Genomic DNA, 23245 nt, shown 5'->3' with positions numbered 1-23245 from the left:
ACATCCCAAGATTCTGGGTGATGTATTTCTTTGGAAGGACCCTAAATTTAACCCATTGCAGAGGCTTATCATGTCACCTGGGGTCCTCCTGCCTGAGAGGAAAGGTTTGACAAACTGCAGTTAGAACAGCATGTGGTATACTCTTGATCTATATCTATAGCTTAATAGGTGTGTATTTTGAAGGTGGAACTTGGGTCAGAGCAATACCCTACCTGTAGAAGAGGTAACCTTCACCCTCATGGTGGAATACCAGGTGTGGGGATCCCCTGGGACATGTTTGCTGACATGCTCTTAGGTGATCCTGCTATGCGAGGGGCAGCAGCCCTGTCCTGCACATTGGCGCATCCAGGAGAGGCACTGACATTGTCATCTTAGCAGGAGGGGTTCTTGCACCTTCTCTGCCCCCCTGCAGGACTCTGTTGGGGCCCTTCTGCCTCAGTTGAGCTCCCCGCTGGTGGCTCTGGCCCACCTGGAAGTGGAATGTGTGAGGGGCTCCCCAGGCTCTGGGAAGGACCTTTCTTGTTTATCTTCCTGCTCACATACAAAATAGCTGCCTGAAAACCCAGGAGGATCTCCAGTTGCCCCAAATATCCCCCTCCCTGATGGCGAAACCTGACCATCTGAAATTCATTTCTTTTAGTTCTTATTTTTATTCTTTTTTAAACGTCATATGCAAAGGCTGGGGATGCAGCTCAGTGGTTGGGTATGGGCTTTGCATGCATGAGGGCCTGGGTTTGATCCCCAGCACAGAAAAAAAAAAAAAATTGAAAACTACATGCAAAAACAAAACAAAACAAAAAACCCATGAAACCATCACATGAATTTTTTGAATAGGTAATATATTCTCATTGTTCCTGATTTGAATGAAATAAAAGGATATTCTGTAAAAATTCTCCCTCCTACTCCCACCTCCCAAAGTACCTGGTTTATCTCATCTGAAGCTACGGATAAGATGTCTCAGTCTTCAGTCTTTTGTATTCTCCAGAGATATGGGTACTGTCATGTATTTTCTCTCTCTGCTCTTCTGTATAATTGGTAGCCACCATACCTACTTTTGTAACTTGCTGATTTCATGTCACAATATATTGGGGGATCTTTCCACATCAGTCATGGAGATATGGAGATTGCTTTTTTTTCTTCTGCAGAAGCAACCATTGGTATTCCAATTGGTAATCCTGAGCCTTACTCAGTTCCCTACTGGTGGACACATAGGCTGTTTCCTGTTGCCACAAACAAAGCTGTAATGAATCACTTAGCATACATATACATCATACCACGCATGTTTAGAAATAAATCTACAGAATTCATTGCTAGAACTGGCATTGCTGGCTTACCCCCTCTGCCACAAACCTCCCAGACCTTCGGACCTGGGACTGAATAGTACCTTGCAAGGGCCTGGCTGGTTTATTTTAAGATGGTGGGTGCTCTGCAGGTGGAAATGTGAAACTCACTTTGACGTGGTAGTTATTGATGCAGCATATTAACTTGGGTGTGATTCAAAACACTTTATTATTGTTATGCTGCTATTAAACCTGCTGCAAGCGAAAGCTTTGCCTCCACGCTCCATCTGCATTGAGGCCTCTCAGGGTAGCCCGGAGCCAAAGACCACAGGCCTAGTCCTGGCTCTGCTTCTGCTCCCTAAGACCTTGGCAAAGGTCACTCACCCTCCCTGGGACAGTGGTAAGTTAATCCCCGTCACTCCTTCTCTTCCAGACTTCAGGATGGATAGGAAAATGTGTTCATGTGCCCCCAGGAGCAGCCACATCTATTTTTAAAAATTATAGTGGCCACGGAATGAAGTGGATCCCGTTTCATCCTTCCTGCTGCTGTATTTATCTCCAGTTTTATGTTTATGGCTTTCTGAGAGAAAAATTTATTGAGAGAACATCTTCCATTTTGTGATTGATCGCCTGGCCTGGCTCCCCGGGCAGGGCAGACCCAGAAGGGTGGAGGGGCATTGCTATGAGGCTTCTCTGCCATGGGCCTGGCCTCAAATACCAACAACTAACATTTTCCTGGCACTTTCCACATCACAAAATGCTTTCTCATGTGTTTCTCAGTTAATGTGTGCTTCATTCAGTTATAGCAGATTTAAGCAGAAAAAGAATCTACTGGATATTTTAGGGGGTGGCTCTCAGAATTGCCTCAAACGTGAAGCTTGTAGTTCAGATATGAGGAGAGAATGAAGGGATGGCAGGGGAGTTGGAAGTGCAGCTCATGCCCCAATCACAAGGCAGTGCAGACCCCACAGCCTCTGACACCATATATTACTGCATAGCCCGGCCACTCCCCAGGTGGGATAGTGATGCTAGAGGTGAAGGTGACATGTTACCACAAATGTCATCCCTGTTACACCCTCAGCCACCTAGCAAGCCCAGTTCTTTAAGTTCTCTATCCCTGTTCTTTAAGTCACTTACCCCAGTATTAGTGTCCCCTTCTGTTCACATCCCCAATGTGTAGAGTCTGAACCTCTACCATCAGAGGTGGGAAAAAGAGGGAGGCCAGCCTGCTCCCTTCATGACTTGTAGCGGGAACTCCTCAGTCCTAGGCAGGAGAGGTCAGAAGCAGGGCAAGAAAGGGCAGCTGTGCACAGCCACCTTGGGGTCTGGGTCAATGTAGCATTTCTGATCTGTTGAGGAATGCAGGGAGTGAGGTGTTTGCATGACTCAGGGCCACAGGGATGTTTATGCTGGTATTCTGTAGATCCATCATGAGTAGTCCTCACCCTACCTTTGGTATTTGGTGCTAGGGTTTATACTCAGGACCTCACATATACTAGGCAAGTGCTCTGCCACTGAGCTGTGCCTCCAGCCCTGCAGATCCATCCTGCCATGACAGCTTATTGCTTACAATCAACTCACCATTAGGGGACAATTGGCCAGTGTTAAGGAGAAATGGAAAATGTAGCAAAGGGAGAGCTGCTGGGTTGGGAGGCCAGGGGTTACTGCATGGTCAGCCTCTGGGCCACAAGGAATCAGCTGGGGGGGACATCACAGAATGAGGCATGCTTGTGCTCCCACTGGACAGCTGCAGAGACCCATAGGCAGAGCATACAGGGGTTCCATTCAGGAGTTAGCTGCACAAGGTAGGTCTTCCGTAAGAGGTGATGGTGGCAGTGGTGGCAGTAGAAAGCTAGAAGGACCCCAATGCTCACTTTGTCCAAACTTTACATATTACAAATATGGAAACCAGAGAGGGCAGTGAGGTGCCCAGGGTGAGTTGGTAAGGTAGAGTGAGGACTCAGGTGTGACCCAGCACTCTTGTCATCCTAGCAGGATGCTGACACAGGGTTGGTAACATGTCCAGAACTTTAATAACAATTTGAATCCCCAGGGGATCTTATTAAAGTGCCTTCTTTTATTCCACAGGTCTGGGGCATTTGTAAGCCATCTGGGACTGCATTTCAAGGAGCCAGTCTTTGGTTCCCTGGCATCCCATTATAGTCACTTGGGGACTGATGACAAAAGTCAGGTTTGGGCCCAGCAATTTTAATTTAATTGGAAGTAGTTAGGAGGGTCTGAGGTAGTATTTAAAGGTCCTTAGGGGTCTTATGTGCAGCAAGTTGAGGAGGACGGAGTGAGAGGTTTGAAACCCAGTGGTTGTCTGCAGGTGACCTGAGGAACACCTGCTAGAGCCACTCCCTCCCATGGGGTGCCAGGCCTGCAAAGGCTGAGCCTTCCTCCAGAGTACCAGTCAAGTTCACATGTGCAAATACCTCCAGGAGAGGTTGATGCTCCCTGAGGCTTGGCCCCAAACCGCGGGGTCTTCCCAGAGATACGGGGGTTCCTGAAGAATGGCAGGCAGAGCCGCAGTGGAGGGAAGGTGGACCACAGAGGGGCTGGAGCAAGGGGGTCAAATCCACAACTGCACAGCTCCGCTGCTGGCCGTGACGCCCCAGTTTAGATAAGAGAAGCCCTTCGTGAGCACTCTGGGACTGACCCAGTTTAGTTCTGATGCTGGTAGCCTGGGGGAGGGTTGCAATGAAGGGGGCTCCCCAGGAGTCCTGCCTCTGGCCCCATGAGTTCTGCCATTCCCTCAAGGGTCTCTCTAAGATGGCTACTGTCACCCCCTGCTGGGGGCCTGGTTTCCCTTTAAGGCTCTAGCCTCCCAGAGAGTCTCCCATGCCAGGACACCTGAGGCAAGCTGTAATTTTAACGGGTATGTCCCTCAGTTTATGTGCAGGACCAAAGGAATAAGCCTTGGAAAGGAGATGGCCCGGCTCTGTGAATTCTGCAGATAGATTGTTTCCTGGGAAACACCAGTTCTGCCTCTGGCTTCTGCTCTGTGCCCTCTTAGAGACTGGGGAGGGTGTGAGCAGAAGGTGCTGGAAGGAAGTTCCCATCAGACATTTGTTCATTCTAGGATTTCCAAGTTCCGTGGACAATGGAACCCTTTTGCTGCAGCGTAACTATTAATTTCCGTAGAGGCCACTTGGGGATTGTGGATCCCCTTTTTCTGGAGATTCAAGAGCTGGACTGATGTGTCAGATCTGGAAGTATAGGGCCAACGGGTGTGGCCCCCATGAACTCTTCAGCCCTGCTGGGCAGAGCCTTCTGTGCCCTTCTTGAGGGGCTCACAAAAGCCCAGGGCACAGGTATGAAGCATCTACTCTGCCATGCTCACATCTACATGAGATATTAAGAGTATGAGCTGTATCTTCAGGGACCAGAGTTCAAGTCCTTCCTCTGCTGCTCACCAACTGTGTGGCCTTCGACAAATTCCTTAACTCCTCTGAGCCTCAGTTGCTCCACTGGTAAAGAGAATCATCCTACCTCAGGGATGCCATGAGAACTCAGTGAGACAAGTTATATAAAATGCTTAGCACATTGCTGTAAAAAAAAAAAAAAAATCACAAAATGTTCAAAATATTCTCCCCATCCAACCCCACCCTGTCCTTCAACGCCCTCCTTAAAAGGCTATTCACGACTCCCTGGCCCTCAGGCAGTGGACCCTTCTCCATGCACCTTGCCCTGCTCACTTCCCTGTGGGTCAGGGGCCACGCTGGGGGAAGATCCAGCTGAAAAATGTTGAAACAGCTGGGCTCCTGGAAGGTGGGGTGTGGAGCCTGGGAACCAGGGGAGGAGCCTGCTCCTCGGACGGTCACCTGGCATTTGCCTCGGAGGTGGCCTGCACACACCATGGTCCAGCTCTGGCTGGAAAAGGTCAGATATTTTTTTCACTGTCAGCGATTCTTTAAGCTCAATTTGATAATGAGGTGCTTTCCAGGTCTACTTTGTTGCAGCCCCAATCCAGTATTGATGGTTTCCATAGTAACGAGCCCTTGGGAGAGACATTGAAGGCAAAGGGTGAAGCCCAGACTGTGACCACAGTGTCCTCCTGACGCCTCCTGTACTGCTGGGATGGTGTGGGGAGCAGGGTCACACTCTGAAACCCTGGAGGGACAGAACACTGGCCTGAGCGCTTGGCTCACCAGGGGCTCTGCTCTTTCTGACAATTTCTTCAAAGCTCTTTGCCCCTTCTCTGGGGGAAGACCCTTACCCCCAGCCCCACCCACACTATCCCATTCCAGGTAGACGGGGCAGGAGCTGATTTCTTTCTGCAATGGACAGTGTCAGCTGGGTCCCTGCTGCAGTGAATACTGGAGTTGAGCCAGCTGGGGTCCTGGTGAGATCCAAGGAGCTACCAGATAAATCAGATTATCTCATCTCCCTGTTGTACCCCAGCCCTGTGTGGAGCAAGGCAGCTCTGCTCACACCAGGTCCTCAGGCAAATGCCCAAGCAGAGCCAGCAACTCAGCCACACACAGAGACCTCAGAGGCTCATGAATCCTGGATTCCAAGGGGCTGCCAGGGCACCGGGGCAGAAGGCCAATCCTGACCTCTGACCTCACCAAGCCCTGTTTTCCAGGGTCATATGGAACGTCAGTCCTTAGGCAGGGTGGCTATATTTGAATGTGTTCCCCAAAGTTCATGTGTTGGAAACTTAATCTCCAAATTCTTACGTTGACATTTGCAGATGGGGGCTTTGGAAAGGCAATTGGAGTTAGATGAGGTCATGAGGGAGGGACCCCATGATGGAATTGGTGGCTTTATTGTCAGAGACCTGAAGCCAAGTGTGCTGGTGCACACCTGGAATCCCAGCAACTCGGGAGGCTGAGGCAGGAGTATCACAAGTTCAAAGCCAGCCTCAGCAATCTAGCAAGATCTCGTCTCAAAAAAAAGGACCAGGGATGTATGTACAGCTCAGTGGTTAAGTGCCTAAATGTCCCTGGCTTCAATCCCCAAACCAAACAAAACAAAGAATAGAGACCTGAGTCTGCACCCCTGTTCTCTGGGCATGTGATGCCATCCAACAGGTCATTACCCAGCAGGGAGGCCCTCACTAGATGCCAGGGAGGCCCCCACCAGATGCCAGCACCTTGTTACAGACTTCCGAGTCTCCAGAACTGTATAAGAGAAATCCTTGTTTTTTACAAATTGATCTGTATCATTTTCTTAGAGCAACAGAAAATAGACTAAGACAGGATCCTTTCTGATGGATGGTGAATCTGTCTTAGGTGACTCCTGAGCGACTCTCAGAATCATGGTTCAGGGAACTACAAGGCTCCCAGAGTTAGTGACTTCCAGGGAGGTTAAATGATTTTCCCAAAAGCCTTGGCTAGTTAAGGGGCACAGTGGGGCTAGAAATCAGGCCTCCCTCTCCCTCTTACTTATCTAGACTTTGGTGAATGACAACCAGGAGGGAGGACAGGGTCTCCACACTGCTGCCTCCGGGCAGCCGCACACACAGGCCCTGGTATAGGCATGGACTCCCCCACCCCAGAGTTGGAGCTCACAGGTTGGACGTGATGCCCCCACACATGGGTTAATTTCTTTTATCCACAGCACCAGTTTGAAAAGCAGAAACCAAGAAACTGTTGGGCTCTTGCTTTTCCCTCCACCTACCTATCCTTGTCTGCAAAGTCTTCACGGCTGCTGGTGACATGGGGATCCCCAGAAGGCTGAGAGACTGGTCCCACTGAAGTCACTGTCTGGTGGGTCTCACCAGATATAACCTGGACCATGGGCACAGATGTGGCATCATCTATGGGAGAGGCACAGGAATGTCCCCTAACCTGACTCTCCAGACTTGGTGAGGAGCCTGAAACGTACTGTAATGGAGGGCGAGAACTGTGTGTTGGAGAAGGTTTCTGAGGGTTGTGTATTGGTCAGTTTTCTGTTGCTATAACAAAGTACCTGAGGCTGAGGAAAAAAATGTTCATTTTTGCTTACAGCTTGAAGGACTGAAGGTCCAAGGTCACAGGGCAGTTTTCTGCTCAGCTCCTGTTGAGCTCCGGGGAAGGTCTTGTGGCAGGGGGAGTCATGGTAGGAACTCATGTAAGAGTGATCACATGGCAAGACAGGAAGCCAGAGAGGGATACAGGGGTTAAGTTCAGTCTTTTATAACAATGCACTGGAGTCCCACAAGAACTGCACTGATCGCTTTGAAGGGTAGCACTCCTGATGGCCCAATTATCTTGCAGTAAACTCTACCACTTCCCAACACTGCCACTGAGGATCAAGCCTCCAAGACTCACTCAAACCATATCCATCCATGGCAGGAGGCAAGGCCACAGGGTGGAGTCAGGGGATGCTGGCACAGAGACACATGGTGGGAGGCCACTGTGTCCACTGGGTTCTCTCAGAAAGCCTCCACATTGTCTCCAAGTGCCCTCTGATTCAAAATTTGCTGAACATCTGCTTGGTGTCTTGTCCCAGATAGGGTGTTATGGAGGAGATAGAGGAAGATGATCCAATCTCTGGCCTCTTGGAAGCCACATTTTTTCAGATGACTTGAAGAGAATTTAACCTTTATCAGTTACTTCTATATGTCAGGTGGATGGCATTGTATTTAGATGAGAAACTAGGGCCCAGAGAGATTAAGAAACTCACCCAATATCACGCAGCGCTAGCATGGCAGAGCCAGAAATTAAGATCTATTGTATTTACATCTCTCCCTATAAATTGATTATATCTGTGAACTGAGAGGAAAGGAGAAAGGAAAGGGGAAAGCAAAGTGGTAGGTTGGGGGTGGAATTCAGGTTCTGCTGTTAACTTTATTTTAATAAATACTTACGATGCCACTTAGATGTGCCCAGCAGGAAGACCCAATCCCCACCCTCAGGCACTCATTCCATAGCTCAGAAGATGTGATGTTTGGTGGTAGGTACCAAAGGAGCCAGGAGCACTCAGGGCCACCCAGCTTGTGGAAGCGGAGTCATCTTGGGAAGGGGTAGTGGACAGCCAGATGTGCAGATCCTTCAGGAGTGGGGGGCAGACTGGAAGGAAGAGGGCGCTGGAAGGAGGGAAAGCTTCCCTCTTCCCTCTGAGGGTCCAGACCTGAGCCTGGGAAAAAGTGGCATATTTATCACATGCACAGGGGTTCATGGGAAAGAAAAGAGAAACCCCAAGCCCCAGTGAGACCTAGAAGCTATGCACCCTTCTCATAGGGGAGAAGGAAGGTGGATGTAGACAGTTTAGGGGACAGAAAATGACTTGGGGGAAAGATGAATGGACCCTGGGAAGAATAAATGACAACCTTTGACAAAGTCTGCCTGGGCCTAGTGTCCACCTGAAGAGGCCTCTGAGATTTGCTCATTTCTCAAGGTGTCTCCCCAGGTACATGAGTGTGATGGTATCAGGCTCCTGTGCGTGTGCCTCTTGGGTTCTTGTTTGGGTTCTGGTTTCTGCAGTGCTGGGGATGGGATGCAGGGCCTGGCACATGCTAAGCTGGCCCCCGCCCCGGCCCAAGCCTGTGCATTTTTATGCCAGGTTTGATGAAGAGCAGACAGTTTTGGAGAAGCACGAGAGGACCTAGAGGGCATGACCTCAGGGTCATAAGCTCAGAAGGCCTGCTCCCTCAGGTTCCTCTGGGAGACTCTCCTGCTTCAGAGGAAAGCCTGCTCCTTTCCTCCAGATACGGGGAGGGTCTCACACGAGTCTTAGGAGTTGCTTTGGGGAAGGTGGGGAAAGTCAGAGACTCCTTCCTTTCGTAGGGCCTGAGGTGAATGAGCAGCGTGGGGGGAGACCAGACTGACCTTCCTACTTCTTGCCATTTCCCCAGATTCCTTCAGCTTTGGAGGGCGCATGTCCTGAATCCCATCAGATATTAAGAACAGTTTTCACAAAGCCACAAAGCAGGCGTCAGTAGACCTGAGACTCCGGCTTGGATTTCCTGATCCTGTGACTCCTAAGACGGGTCTCTGTCTCTAGCTCTGAAACCCAGGATGGGCCAGCAGCTCTGCTCATGGAACCAGGGTCAGGGGTCGCGCCCCGTCTGGCATCAGACTTGGGCTGGACCACGTGCGGTGGACCCAGAGTTTTGGGAGAAGGTCACAAGACGTGACATACTGCATGCTGCGTTTTCAAAAGTGGCAACAGCTTCACGAGGTCAGTGACCTTGAGGAGGGCACACAGCAAAATAGGTCCTCTGCGGAGTAGGAAGATGCCTCAAGGAGAGGAGTGACCCACCCCTTGCAAGTTACCTGTCAGTCCCTGGATCAGCCGCCAGGGTGCTGCCTTCTTTGGCCATGTCCCCCCCCCCCAGTTCTCAGGTTTAGAGATATAATGCTCCCTGTCCCCCCCCCCCATTTTCTTCCTGTGCCTTGACCTCTCTGTGACCCAGCCAGCTACAGGTATTCCCAGCAGACTTGAGTTCACTCCAGGACCTGGAACATTCCTAGCTACTAATGAATATGTTTACATTGTTGCCCAAAACACTGAAAGATATTGACCTCAGCCCTGAGCCCAAATTCCATAAATCCTCAAGGACACTCCATACCCTGACCCCTCTCCACTGAAAACCTAGGTTGAATACTCTTTTCCTCTGGTGTCCATTGTGACAACAGCTTGCAGTACTCTGTAGATAAGTTCCCCTAATAAATGCTTTGGGTTCATCATGCTGGCATTTGATGCTTCTTTCTTTGGAATCCCAACTGGCCCCATCTCAGGGTGTCTTGGGGTCCTCCTCCCTTGTGGGAACTCCCCTACCTCTATTTTTTGGACAGCTCCATTCTCATTTCAATTGAACAGAGCAGGAGGGAAGACTTGAGTTCAGTCCAAATAACCTGCCAGGCACCTTCTAGACTCAGAACTCCAACATGAGAGCTACAATACATGCTGACTCCAAAACTCATTGGGATGTCCACGGGATGGGTTTGAGCTGTCTCTAGAAAGAGGATTTATGGTTGGCTGATAAATGGCCCCCAAAGATACCCACATCCTAATCCACGGGAACTGGAAGTGTTCTAATCTATATGGCAAAAGCATCTTTGCAGATATGATTAAAAGATCTTGAAATGGGATGATTATTCTGGACTACCTGGGTACCCTAAATATAACTTATAATTACAAGTATTCTTGTAGGTGGGAGCCTCCAAGGAAAGCGAGGACACACCAATTCTCCCCTGTAGGAAGCAGGGAAACTGATTCTCCCCTAGAAACTCCAGAGGATCCAGCCCAGCTGATGTCTCATTGTGAGAGCATTATGAGTCGTAGTGGACTTCTGGCTTCCAGAACAGCTGGAGAATACATTTGTATTGTTTTAAGCCAATGACTTGGCGAAACTAATTATAGCAGCATGGGGAAACTACATAGGACCTTCTAGGACCTTCCCAGGGATGCTCACAAGGATTTACCCTGGTTAAATGAAGCCCAGAGAAGCAGGAGAGAAGGGTGCCTCTGGCTGCCTCTATCAAGTCAGCCTTGGAGGCTCCATGGAGACCCACTGAACCCAGGGCCTCATGCCAGGCATGTGCCCTATCACTGAGCTACACCCCCAGAACTATAAGGGGATTCATTGTATGCATGTGTGTGTGTGTGTGTGTGTGTGTGTGTGTTTACATGTGTTACTAGGAATTGAACCAGGGGTTCTCTACAACTGAGCAGCCCTTTTTATTTTTCATTTTGAGATACAGTCTCACTAAATTACTGAGGCTGTCCTCAAACTTGTGATCCTTCTACTTCAGCCTCCAGAGTTGCTAGGATTACAGGCATGCACCACCACTCTTGGCAGAGTCCCTGTTCTTAACCACCAGCCCGCTACTGCAGTGAGATCGTAAGCCCTGAGCAGGGTAACCGTGGAATGGGTTCAACATCGTTTGATCTAACTCCTAAGGGACAGGGTGATCCCAGTTCACACCTGGGCTACACATTAACATTCCATTGTCCTGTACCTCTCCCCAACTAGAAGCAAGGACTCCTGGAACATGAAGTGGGTGCCGTTGTTAAATAGTACTAAATCCTCAACAACTTGGGTGCCTGAGGCAGGAGGATCACATGTTCTATGTCAGTTTTAGCAAGTTAGCAAGGCCTTGTCTCAAAATAAAAAATAAAAATGGCAGGGATTATAGCTCAGTGGTAGAGCACTCCTGGATTCAATCCCAAGTACCAAGGGGCAAAAAAAGGGGGGGGGGCTGGGGATGTAGCTCACTGGTAGAGTGCTTGCCTAATGTGTATGAGGCCTGGTTTGATCCCCAGCTCCACACATGCACGCACGCACACACACACACACACACAAAAAAAAAACAAAAAAAAAAACCAGAATTCTAAGAGAGAAAGATACCATATCCCACATTTGTAGAGGGCTTAATACTTTCTCTCTGTACTTCCCCTACCCCAAGTTCAATATTTTTTTTTTGCAGGGAGGGCGTACTGGGGATTGAACCCAGAGACACTTTACCACTGAGCTACATCCCCAGCCCTTTTTAATTTTTCATTCTGAGACAGAATCTCACTAAATTGCTTAGGGCCTCACTAAGTTGCTGAGGCTGGCCTTGAACTTGCAATCCTCCTGCGTCAATAGGATTACGAGTGTGTACCACTGTGCCAGGCATGTAAGATCTAATTTAATTGTCCCAGGAGATAGAAACTGAAGTTTGTAGAAGCCATGTGGTTTGCATGGGTCATACAACTGATAAGGGACATAACTATGAACTGGAACATGAGATGTTTTTTCTACCTCACTGTGCTTCCTCATCAGGTTGGCTACTTTTAAAAACAGTTCCACCACCCCCTCAAAAAAGAGCCCACTCTCTTCTTTTCTTCCCACTTTTAAAGTGCAGGCCCCATGTGCAGATGGTTTTGAGCTGGAAATACCACAGTGTCAAGATTATTTCCTGGAGCTTTGGAGCAGGGATTTTGGAGGTTCAGCACTAACCACTAATCTTGGGTTTGTCCTAACTAAAAAGGACTTCAGTTGCAGGAGAATTGTTGCACATTCATACCCAAGGCCACTTTTATACAGATGCAGAGCCGAAGGCCATACTCTCACTGTTCTGATGAACAGGTTGCTCCTTGCAAAGAAAGAAAAATGACCTTTAATTAGCTTCTGTGCCAGCTTAGAGTTCAGGCCAATCAAAAAACTACTTGAACTAAGGGAGAAATGGACAGTGCAGAGCAGCCATCCCCCTGATCCTAATTGACTTTCCCTTTTCAATTTCCCCTTTAAAAACCACTTACTCAAGCCGGTGCAGTGGCACACAGCCTGTAATCCCAATGGCTTGGGAGGCTGAGGTATGAGGATCCAAAGTTCAAAGCCAGCCTCAGGAACTTAGTGAGGCTCTAAGCAATCCAGCGAGACCTTGTCTCTAAAAGGGCTGGGGATGTGACTCAGTTGTTAAGTACCCCTGAGTTCAATCCTGGTACCAAAAAAAAAAAAAAAACCACTCAGAAATGACTGACTTAGGGCTGGGTTGTGGCTCAGTGGTAAAATACTTGCCCAGCATGTGTAAGGCAGTGGGTTTGATCCTCAGCATCACATAAAAATAAATAAATACAGTTATTATGTCCATCTACAACTAAATTTTTTAAATATTTATTTTTTAGTTGTAATTGGACACAATATCTTTATTTTATTTATTTATTTTTATGTGGTGCTGAGGATCGAACCCAGGGCCTCGCACGTGGCTGAGCCACAACCCCAGCCCTACAACCAAAACAAAACAAAAACGACTGACATGTCACTCTTCTGGTAAATTTATTCAAGGCTTTAAGCAAAGGGGCAGTTGCCTACCCAGATGGTGTAGGCTTTCCAGTGATGGGGCGCAGGAAACACTACCCTAAAATATAGCACTGTGGGAATTGGAAAAACCACAGGGGCAGCCTGCCTTCCTGAGGCAGGTCATAAAACCTAGGAAAGTCACTCTCTGGCCTTGTTCCCCCCACCTCCCATGAAGACCCTCCTGGGACAGGTGTCCTGCCCTCTACCTGGAGGGAAGGGATGTCACAGAAGGATGCCAAGAAGAATCTGAACAAATGGACCTTGCTAAGTTTGCCCCTGTTTATTGCTGGTAGATGAGACCCTTTGTCCTCTAATCAGAGCTCTTCACAACTGTCTGCCCTTCATCAGACCTGAGCATAAAAAACGGACAGTCGCGCAAGGCAGAGTGTAATTCCAGCACCTCGGGAGGCGAAGGCAGAAGGATTGCAAGTTCAAGACAATTACTCCCATGTCATCATGTCCGTGATGCTTTTCCTTGTTATCCTGCATTTTGCTACAGGGCTCTCAGCCATGAACCTGTGCGTAGGTGAGGAAAAGAGTCCTTTTTCTCTCCGACACCAAGGCTTTTGCCTGCTGCTCTGAGCACTTTCTGGACACCCAGAATGCTTCAAGTGGTGCCAGATGTCAAGAGCAGCTGCTCTGTGTGTGTGTGACTAAACTGCAGGAAAAGATGCAAGAAAAACAAACAAACCCAGAGCTCAGGGAAAGGAGCTGATAAAGGCCGGGGTACAGGGGAAGCTTCCAGAAGGAGCAAAACTTCATGGGCTTGGAAGACCTCTTCATTCTTTCCTGAGTACACATACTCCCCAGGTCCTGGGGAAATAGCAAGGCCTGGGAGTAATTAAAAATCCTGCCCAGACACATTGGATCTCTGCCAAAGTTCTTGCCCCCCAATATTCATCTTTCCCTTCTGCTGAGGTGTCTGAGGTGACTGATTTTGGCTGAGCATGTGGCCATCCAGAAGGAAGACGGTACTTCCTAGCCCTGATTGTAGCCCAGGTTGGCCCAGGTTGGCCAGGACTAAATTCTGCCAATGACGTATGAAAGAAGAGCTGAGGGCAGCTCCTGTTTGTTTGTTATTTTATTCTTGTGATGCTGGGTATTGAGCCCAGGGACACTCTACTCCTGAGCTACATTCTGACACTTTTTTCAAGTTATGATTTTGAGACAGGAACTTGCTAAGTTGCCCAGGCTTGCCTTGAACTTGCGATCCTCCTGCCTTAGCCTCCCAAGTCCTGGGATTACAGGCGTGCGCCACCACAGCTGGCTCTTGGAGCCTTCTTCCCAGGACAACTGTCACATTTCCCCCCTTTGTTAATGTCCTCCCCCTTGGGCCTATTGCCTGGAACATGAAACCACTATTATGGTTTGGATCTGGAATTCTCATCTGTGTTAGAGTCTTGGTCCCCAGTGCAGCAATGTTCAGAGGTGCAGCTTTGGGGAAGAGATTGGATCATGAGGGCTTTAACCTCATCAGTGGATGAATCCATTGATGGAGTCATAATTTGATGGAACCATTGGGAGGTGGTGGAAACTGTAGGAGGCAGGGCCTAGTTGGAGGCAGTGGATCATTAGGGGCGTACCCTGGAAGGGAACTGTCCCTGGCCTCCTTCCTTGCTGTCTGTTCCCAGGTGCCAGGAGGTGAGCAGCTTTCCTTTACCACACCGAACTCAAGAGCCATTTAATTAGAGGAGGGATACATCAACTTAGCCTCCAGATGACTAAGATTTAGACTCAGAGGCCTGGAGGGTGAACATTCTAGACTGAGGCTGGAAGGATCAGTGAGCGTGGCTTGGTGGGGGGCCTGAGATTGCAGACAGTGAGTGGGCCAGATTGGAGAAGAAGTTGATCACTCCATTGAGACTCGGGCTGGATGAATCTGTGTGGTTTAGAATAGCCTCATCCTGGTGTTGAACTTAAATGTACCACGTTGTGGTTTAAATTTCCCTTCTCTTATTCACAGGACACTGAGCCCGACTTTACCAATAGAAAGTACAGCCTCTTATGGACCCTTAGGCATTATTAAATGGAACCCTATCACCTCATAGACAAGCAGAGTGGATTTCTCTAAATGGCTAAACCTTCACTCCTAACTTCCATATCTGGTTCTCTAAATGTGTTACTGTCATCCTTAAAGTCTAACTCCCAGGCCAGGCTTACTGAGCTGGCGAGGGCAGGAAGCCATCTCCTCCCTTGGCATCCAGCCTGGGCCTCTCCTTTGTTGAACAACTCTATTCTCCCTTTGTTCTGCATGGGAACAAAGACCCTCTGGTAGCTAAGTCAGGCTGGGTATGCGGCAGAAGGGGACTTCACGCCTGTCCTCCTCATTGCTTCCCAGAAACCTCCCTAAGGTCAGGTATCTGAGACGCAAGGCCATAAGCCACTGGAATGGCCCTTTCTGGAGTCAGAGAACATCTTCACTGTCATGCCTCTGACCCAACTGCCAAGGGTTTTCTGGACCTGGAAGACAAAACAAACGAGGGTTATTATTTTCAGGTGAATGACGTCAATGTGCTCCAGGACTCTGTAGGGGTGTCACTGGGAAAGAAAGACAGGGCCCACTGACTGTGCTTACTCTGGCCTAGGATGCCTGGGTGCCGGTTCTGCTAAGTTGGGGGAGACAGTGGAAGGCAGGCAGGGATCTGGGGTTACAGCCACATGTCATACCATTCTCTCTTCTACCAAGGACACCCTGGAAGTTGGTCTAGAGGGACTTTTCTAATCATCAAAGTTTGCTGCCAAGTTTTGTTTACCCAGAAGCCAGAGTCATCATCAATCCAGGCTGCCCTGAGCCTGCTGTGGACAAGACCAACCTACCGGTGACGTCATTCTGCACAAGTGATGCCATTCACTCAGTGCCCCGTAAAGCAGCCTGGGCTTTAGTGAGCTGCACAAGCCTCATCTTGGAGAGTTTTTAAGCTTTCTTTTAGGCTTTTTAAAACACTGTCAACAACTTGGCAACTCTGCCCACTCCCCACCCTTGCTCTTGCCCAGGTGAAAGCCAGTACTTCAGCTCCAAGAGTGACTCTCGTAGCTGGGACCAGTGGCTCACACCTGACATCCCAGTGATTTGAGAGACTGAGGCAGGAGGATTGCAGGCCCAAGGCCGGCCTCAACAACTTAAAAGACCCCATCTCAAAATAAAAAATAAAGAGAGCTGGGGGTGAAAATCAGTGGTGAAGCACCTCTGAGTTCAGTTCCCAGTAACACTATCAAAGTGTCCTGGGATACCCCCCACCATGTGCAGTGCCTCTGGGTGAAGCCTGACCTGGGCCCTCATGTTCCTGGAAATTCTGACAAGTTTTTCATATGCCCGCAGATTTGGATAGTAGGAAAAACTGAGTGTGTGTGCAAGAGTGTGAGGGGGAGATGGCCTCCAGTTTCTTGCAGGAGCTAATTTTGCAACTAAATCTAAAAAGATGTGGAAAATCCTAGCACCAACTTGCAACACTCCTCACACCCTCAGACTAACCAAAGAGTTGATTTTATACAGTGGGGAGGAAAGGCAACCTGAGATTTCACCTATGAAACCCCCTGCCTTTATTACCCACCCACTCCTCATCTCTTCTCAGGAGGTGAGTTGAAACTCCTGGTGGGTCTAGCCAGGAGCAGTGCCTTTCATTAGAGCAGGGATTCCTGGAAGTCAGAGAGACATGCCTTTCCCTCATCATGGCCAGTGCCTGCCCGGCTCACCCGCCCACCCACCAAAGGATGTCTTGTCTAGCCTCAAAGAAGTTATGATCGTCCTCCTTGAACCTTCAAGTCTGTGGGCAGTTTGAAGGCAGCATGCAAATCCTACTGAGGGAAGTCGCCCAGGGAAAGGGCAGAGGAAGGCAAGAATTTTGTGAGGGTATCATATCCCTGTCCAGTGCTTCATTTCCTTTGCTCATAAATTCATTGCTTGGGCTCCTAGACATGAGTGTCTCACAGTAACAGAGTCCTCAAAGACTGGTGGGTAAGACCAACACATGGAAACAAAATGGTCACCAGAGGTGTTTGGTGAGTGTTGGACTGTGATTGCTGGAGAGCGTGTGGTGGAATCAGCAGGTAGCCCAGTGAAAGGGTTCCAGGGGCAGCCTCCCCCACACCCCACCATCACCAGGATTTCCTAGGTTGCAGTGAATTGGGGGCTGGGGGTCCTATTACAAATGGGAATTACTGAGAACTACTTCAGACCATTTCTGGTGTCTCTGGTATCTCTGGTGTTGGGCCTAAGTATCTTCAAGTTTAACCAAATCCTCAGGTGATTTTCCCCCCCAGTGGATCCAGGGATCCAACCCAAGGTCTAGTTCAGGCTAGGCAAGTGCTTTCCCACTGAGCGGCATCTCCTGCTCTCCCAGGTGATTCTTACAAGGCTCAAGTGTCTGAGGACCTCAGCTCCAGGGTATCACCTGCAGGAAACGTGCTGCTGGCCTTTATGTCCAAGGCCATTTCTGCACAACGACTTTTTGATCAGTGAATTCCTTCTTTAGAATGTTAATTCTTTTAGTTAGGACCTTTGGGGCAGCAAGGGAGCTATTTGATCCCGATAAAACTATCCCTATATCTCAGTTCCACTACAATAAATATTTATCAACATCTTAGACTCAGGAGTCAGTTTGACTTAGCTCTAAGTGGTGAGAACTTTGGTGGGGGTGAAGGGTGCTGGGTTGGAACCCAGAGCCTTGTGCATGGAAGGCAGGTGCTCCACCTCTGAGCCACACCCGCTGCCTTGCAGAGGACATCTGAAACATTTTCATGCTTTTCATTGAAAGGCCTCCCTTGGAGCCAGGCTGGCATGGCCTGCCCTTCTCACTCCATGCGGTGCCAAGAGGCGGGAACAACCTGCAGACCACCGTGGCTCATGAGCTCTTGCAGATATAAGGTGAGAACTGCCTGTGCTCCACTTGAAAGGCTAACCCAGTGTGGTTTGTCTTTTGTCTTTTTTTGTTGTGTCTGGCCCAGTGTTTCCTCTACCTCTATGTTTGGGATCTTGTCTGCAGGTCAGGAAGGAGTGATGTAGTTGCTGAGACATTTGGATAGGGTGACTGCACTTCTTGGTTTGGGTGATTGTCCATTTGTGCCTGCCCTTCTAATATAGTAACAGTGCCTCCTTTTGAGGAGCATGTGGCTCCTTGGGAGGCAAAGGATCAAGATCTGATTGCTTTCCTTTGGAGGGTCAATGCCCTTTCCTTTTTAAATTAGTAGCTCTGTGGATTGGGGTACCCTGTCTAAGATTCAAAGGTGACACAGGGTACCCTGGGGAACTCTCCAGAAGGAAGTGGGAATATGGGGCCTGGGACCCAAAGCCCAATGCCAGCATGGAGCACCTGTTCTGGTCACAATATCATTGCAAACATCGAGGGGCTCTGGCTCCGTGTGCCTGTGTGTGTGCAGGCACTGCGGTTCCGCTCATTCAGTCAGGGACATTTATTCTATCAGTCAGTCATATGCAAGGCTTTGATCTGGTTATGGGATACAGTGGCAAAAAATATATTTCTGCAGTGGCAAAAAATATCTAACCTACATTATTGAAACTTGTTTTCTAGTGGAGGGAGACAATTTTTTTTAAAGGTAAGATACTAAGTCATATCAAATATGACTGAGGAAAATCATTATTCTGTAAAGAGAATGGAAAAGGGCAGTAGTTTTATGTAGGGTGGTCAGGGAAGCCCTGACTCATATAAGGAAGCAAAAAATAGCTTTCTGTATCCATCCTAGGTTCATGGCTGAGATCTCTATGACAAAGACAGATTTACAAGAGAAAAGCATTGCAGTGTATTTAATACCCGTGTTCTGTGACACAGAAACCTTCTGAAATGAAGACCCAAACAAAGAAGGAACTCTGTGTATTTTTATGGAGAGTCGTCAGATATAGGACAAAAGCATGTGATCTAATGATAGGGTGGGGGCAGGTTGAGCAAGGCCTGTTGGATCAGATTCTTCTCTGTCCCTGTGTCTTCAGAGATGAGGATGCTAATGAGTTGTGTGAAGTACTTCAGAGGAGGAGGGCAGGAGGATGGGTTTTATGTTGGGCTTCAAGAAGGAGGATGAGGGAGAGGCGAGAGTGGTCTTCTGGTGTTTTCTAAAATGCCAAAGAGCCATTTTTTTTTATTTTGTTATTTGCTGTTGATCTATTTTATTTTATTTTTATTGGTTGTTCAAAACATTACAAAGCTCATGATATATCATCTTTCATACATTTGACTCAATTGGGTTATGAACTCCCATTTTTACCCCAAATACAAATTGCAGAATCACATCGGTTACACACTCACATTTTTACATAATGGCATATTAGTGACTGTTGTATAAAGAGCCATATTTTAAAGTAAAGCTTTGAACCTGTCATTGGTAAGGTGCTTAGGACAAAGACCTGAGGAAAGTGAAAGGACGAGTCCTGTCCATGTTAACGGGAGAGAGTTCCAGGTGGAAGGAGCTGCGGGTACAGAGGCAGGACAGGTTCTTCTAGAAACAGTGCAGCTGGAGACAAGGCAGGTGGGGAGGAGAGGAAAGTTACTTTTTGTACTTGGGGCAAGTTTTGAGCAGAGAAGTAACAAACCTTATATTTATAAGCCCTTAATTTGTGTGTGTGTGTGTGTGTGTGAGATGCTGGGATTGAACCCAGGAACTCACACATGCTAGGTGAGTGCTCTACCACTAAGCTATATCTTCAGCCCTTTTTCTTTTTTACTGAAAATGGGTCTAAGTTTCCTTGAACTTGCAATCTTCCTGTCTCAGCCTCCCAAGTAGATGGGATTACAGGTGTGTACCATCATACCCAGCTATAAATAGGAATAAAAAAAAGAAGAAGAAGAAAAAGAATGCAGCAAATGCCCTATGCCCTTTATGGAGCTCTGCCAATTATTTACATTATTAAAAATTGACTATTTAAAAAACATTCCTTTGATACTATTGCTCAAGAATCTAAACTGATTGAGAGCAGGAATCCTAATATCTCATACATAAATTCCCAGCCCCTGGAAAACTACCTGGGACAGAATAAATATATTTATTCCCTAAATGTGTTTTGAACAAATGAATTGCATTTATATTTGTGTAGTTTCTGTCCTTGCAAGGGTCATTATATCCCACTTTATGATGTTGTTAAGGGCATAAAGTTTGCTTTTAAGAAAAACCTATACTCAAGTGAAGAAATGGAATAGATTAAATATGCTTACTTTTGTGTGTGTGTGTGTGTGTGTGTGTGTGGTGCTGGGGATTGAACCCAGGCCTTGTGCATTTGAGGCAAGCACTCTACCAACTGAGCTATATCCCCAGCCCTAAATATGTTTACCTAATAATAATACAAAAGATGAAACACAGATATGATAAAAGTCACCAAATGCAAAAGTGATGTTTGAGAACCCTGAGATGGACAGAATGGGTGCTGACTTGCAAGGGTGGTAGTGGAGTGCCATTTATGTAACACTCTTGAAATGACACATTATACAGATAGAGATTCACGATTGCCAAGAGAACAGGGTACAGATGGATGTAGGAGTGGTTATTGATGCAGGTCAGGATGCACTAATGTAAAGTATGGCATATTGAAAAGGTGAAGGAATTTGAGAAAATGACAGAAGCCCAGATATTCTGAACACCATAGGTTTGTAAGTTTGGAGGAGTTGGAGAAGGCCAGGTACAGTGGTGCCTGGTTGTGGTCCCTGCGACTCAGGAATCTGAGGCAGGAGGATTGCCAAATTTAAAGCCAGCTTCAGCAACTCAGTGAGGCCCTAAGCAATTTAGCCAGACCCCGTCTCAAAATAAAATATAAAAAGGGCTGAGGATATGGCTCAGAGGTTAAGTTCCCCTGATTCAATCCCCAGTACCAAAAAATTAAGAGTTAGGGGAGGTGTCATAGACATCACGTGAGGTGTTTTACATGCGCAAGGTGATCCGAATATGTTGGGTTTAAGGAGATAGAAACTCACCTGGAATGATGTGCGTGTGGCAGTCCCTTGTAAGGAGAAAGCTGTCAATCTCATATGCAATCTGAAAGTCCTTACAGAGCCTGGACCAGGAAAGTTAGAAACTTTTTTCTGTCATCTCCAGGGAGTCAGATAGACTTTGAGAATCTGCTCTATCCTCCCCCTAGGAGCTTCCCCATATTTTCTTTACTCCTCAATGATTCACCTTTGGGCTGGGAGTGGTGGTGCACACTTAAAATTCCAGCAAATCAGTAGGCTAAGGCAGGAGGAGCACAAGTTCCAGGCTAGCCTCAGCAACTTGATGAGGCCCTGAGCGATTTAGCAAGACCCCGGCTCAAAAAGCAAAAAGGGCTGGGGATATAGCTCAGTGGTAAAGCACCCTTGGGTTCAATCCCAGTAACAAAAAAATAAAAGATAGTGAAGCATCTATAAGAAATCCTTTGATGTCACAAAAGCCCTTTTCTCCTTCAAATGCAGTTGCTGCAGATTCTCAACAAGGTAACTCTATGATGATCTATAACAAAATTCAGGACGTTGAGCCAGGCATGGTGGCGCACACCTGTAATCCCAGCAGCTGAAGAGGCTGAGGCAGGAGGATCACAGGTTTGAAGCCAGCCTCAGCAAGACTGAAAGCAACCTAGTGAGAACCTGTCTCAAAATAAAAAATAAAAAGGGTTGGAGATGTGGTTCAGTGGTTAAATACCCTTGAGTTCAATCCCTGGTACCAAAAAAAAAAAAAAAAAAAATCAAGGTGACAGCACAATTTCCACAATGAGGAGTCAAGTGACTGATATAAAACAGATTATGGTACAAAATATTGATGTAGTTTTAGAAAGAGAAGAAAGATTGAATATCTTCCTCCATAGAACAGATGATCCCCCAAACAACTGCCAAGGGATTCCAAAACATGTGATTCCTAGGAGGATATGGTAGAAATACTTCAAAAAGATTGTAATTATCACCAAGGCAATTCTCTTTTCAACTACTCTTTTAAGTACAAATGTGATACCAACTTGGCCACTTTCTCCCCACCAATAAATTGTTATATGTAAAACACAAACCAAATTAAAAAAAAAAAAAAAAACTTGAGTGAAGCCTTAGTGACTAAAAGGAAGAGAGCTTGCCAAGGTCGCTAACTTAGATATAAAATTGGTTAACACTCTACAGTAGCTGTTAACATTTGGCATTGACACAGATCAGCTCCGGAGAAGGGAAAGCCACTCTCCTCTGACCGAGCCTCAGGAGCCAAGCCAGATCTGCCAGTGAGCCTCAGGCTTTGGAAACTGAAGAGGACATCCAATCCTGAATATTCAGACTAGCTTCTGGGCTGAGGGTGTTGCTTCATGGTAGAGTGCTTGCCTAGCATATATGAAGCCCTGATTGGATCCCTACCTCAAAAAAGTAAAGGGGAAAGAAAACCTCACTTCAACTTCAAACCTCAACTGATATTTGTGAATCAACAAGTTCTACAAGAGATTAAAGCAGTGCGCAGAGGGAGAGGAAGGGCGGACTTCCGCAATCTCGCGAGCGTTTCTTCCTAAGCGACTCCCCTCCTCATCCTTCAAGCCAAGAGTTCTCTGCTCGAGGGACTCAGGTGACTCTGCTCTGCCTGTGTTCCCCCCACCCCCGTCTCGGGTGCCTGGAGGTTCCTCAAGAGGACGCCAGGTCACCACAGAAGACAAAAATGGATCACTAGGCAATGCTGAGCTGACGGGGATCTGGGGTGTACAGTCTGGGCCCCTCAGAACACACACACCGAGCCCGGATCGGCTGCATCCAAGCTCCGGTTCACCTGCTTCTCGTGACTCAGCACTAACAATCCCGCTGAAATAACTGGTTGGCCCTTAGGAACTTTCAGAGGTAAAAACCAACCGAGCCTTCATAGGCAGTGGCCACAGGATTGAAACGGGGATTGGGAGAGACAGTCAGGACCCACCCGTTGCACTGGTCACCCGGCAAAGGGAACGAACGGTCACCATTTACATGTGATACCAACTTGGCAGAGAACTGACCTCACGGGCGGAGGAGATAACTGCATTGAAACCAGCGCAACAGGGCTCCCAGGAGCAGCAGACATGGCGTGTAGCCAGTATTGTGGTGAGCGTCACAGGTGAGTGTGGCCTGGCTTGAGGAAACACAAGAGAAGGCCCTAGGCACTCAGGATTGGAGACCCGCCCAGTCTGTGAGAAAGAGCTGCTACACAGTGATTGGTTCCCACCTAGTGAGAGGAGAAGCTTGACCCAGTGGGCACAGCTCCACCTACTGGAAGAGAAATTAATCGAACTCTATGACTGCATTTATTATTATTATTATTATCATTTTTTTTCTTTTTCTTT

General features: G+C 47.8%; 1 long non-coding RNA gene across 2 annotated transcripts; it reads left to right on the top strand.

Moving 5' to 3' along the window:
* The first annotated feature begins 10043 nt into the window (after positions 1-10043).
* On the top strand, positions 10044-23049 carry LOC125617177. Of its 2 annotated transcripts, none has more exons than XR_007348077.1 (3): positions 10044-10055; positions 19371-19380; positions 22691-23049. It is a non-coding gene; the product is annotated as an uncharacterized LOC125617177 (long non-coding RNA). The 2 variants fall into 2 exon arrangements; XR_007348078.1 differs by lacking the exon at positions 22691-23049 and adding an exon at positions 22110-22388.
* Positions 23050-23245: the final 196 nt, after the last annotated feature.

The sequence above is a fragment of the Marmota marmota genome, unplaced genomic scaffold (genome assembly GCF_001458135.2).
Source record: "Marmota marmota marmota unplaced genomic scaffold, marMar, whole genome shotgun sequence".
Classification (NCBI taxonomy): domain Eukaryota; kingdom Metazoa; phylum Chordata; class Mammalia; order Rodentia; family Sciuridae; genus Marmota; species Marmota marmota.
This window is presented reverse-complemented; position numbering and strand designations above follow the sequence as displayed.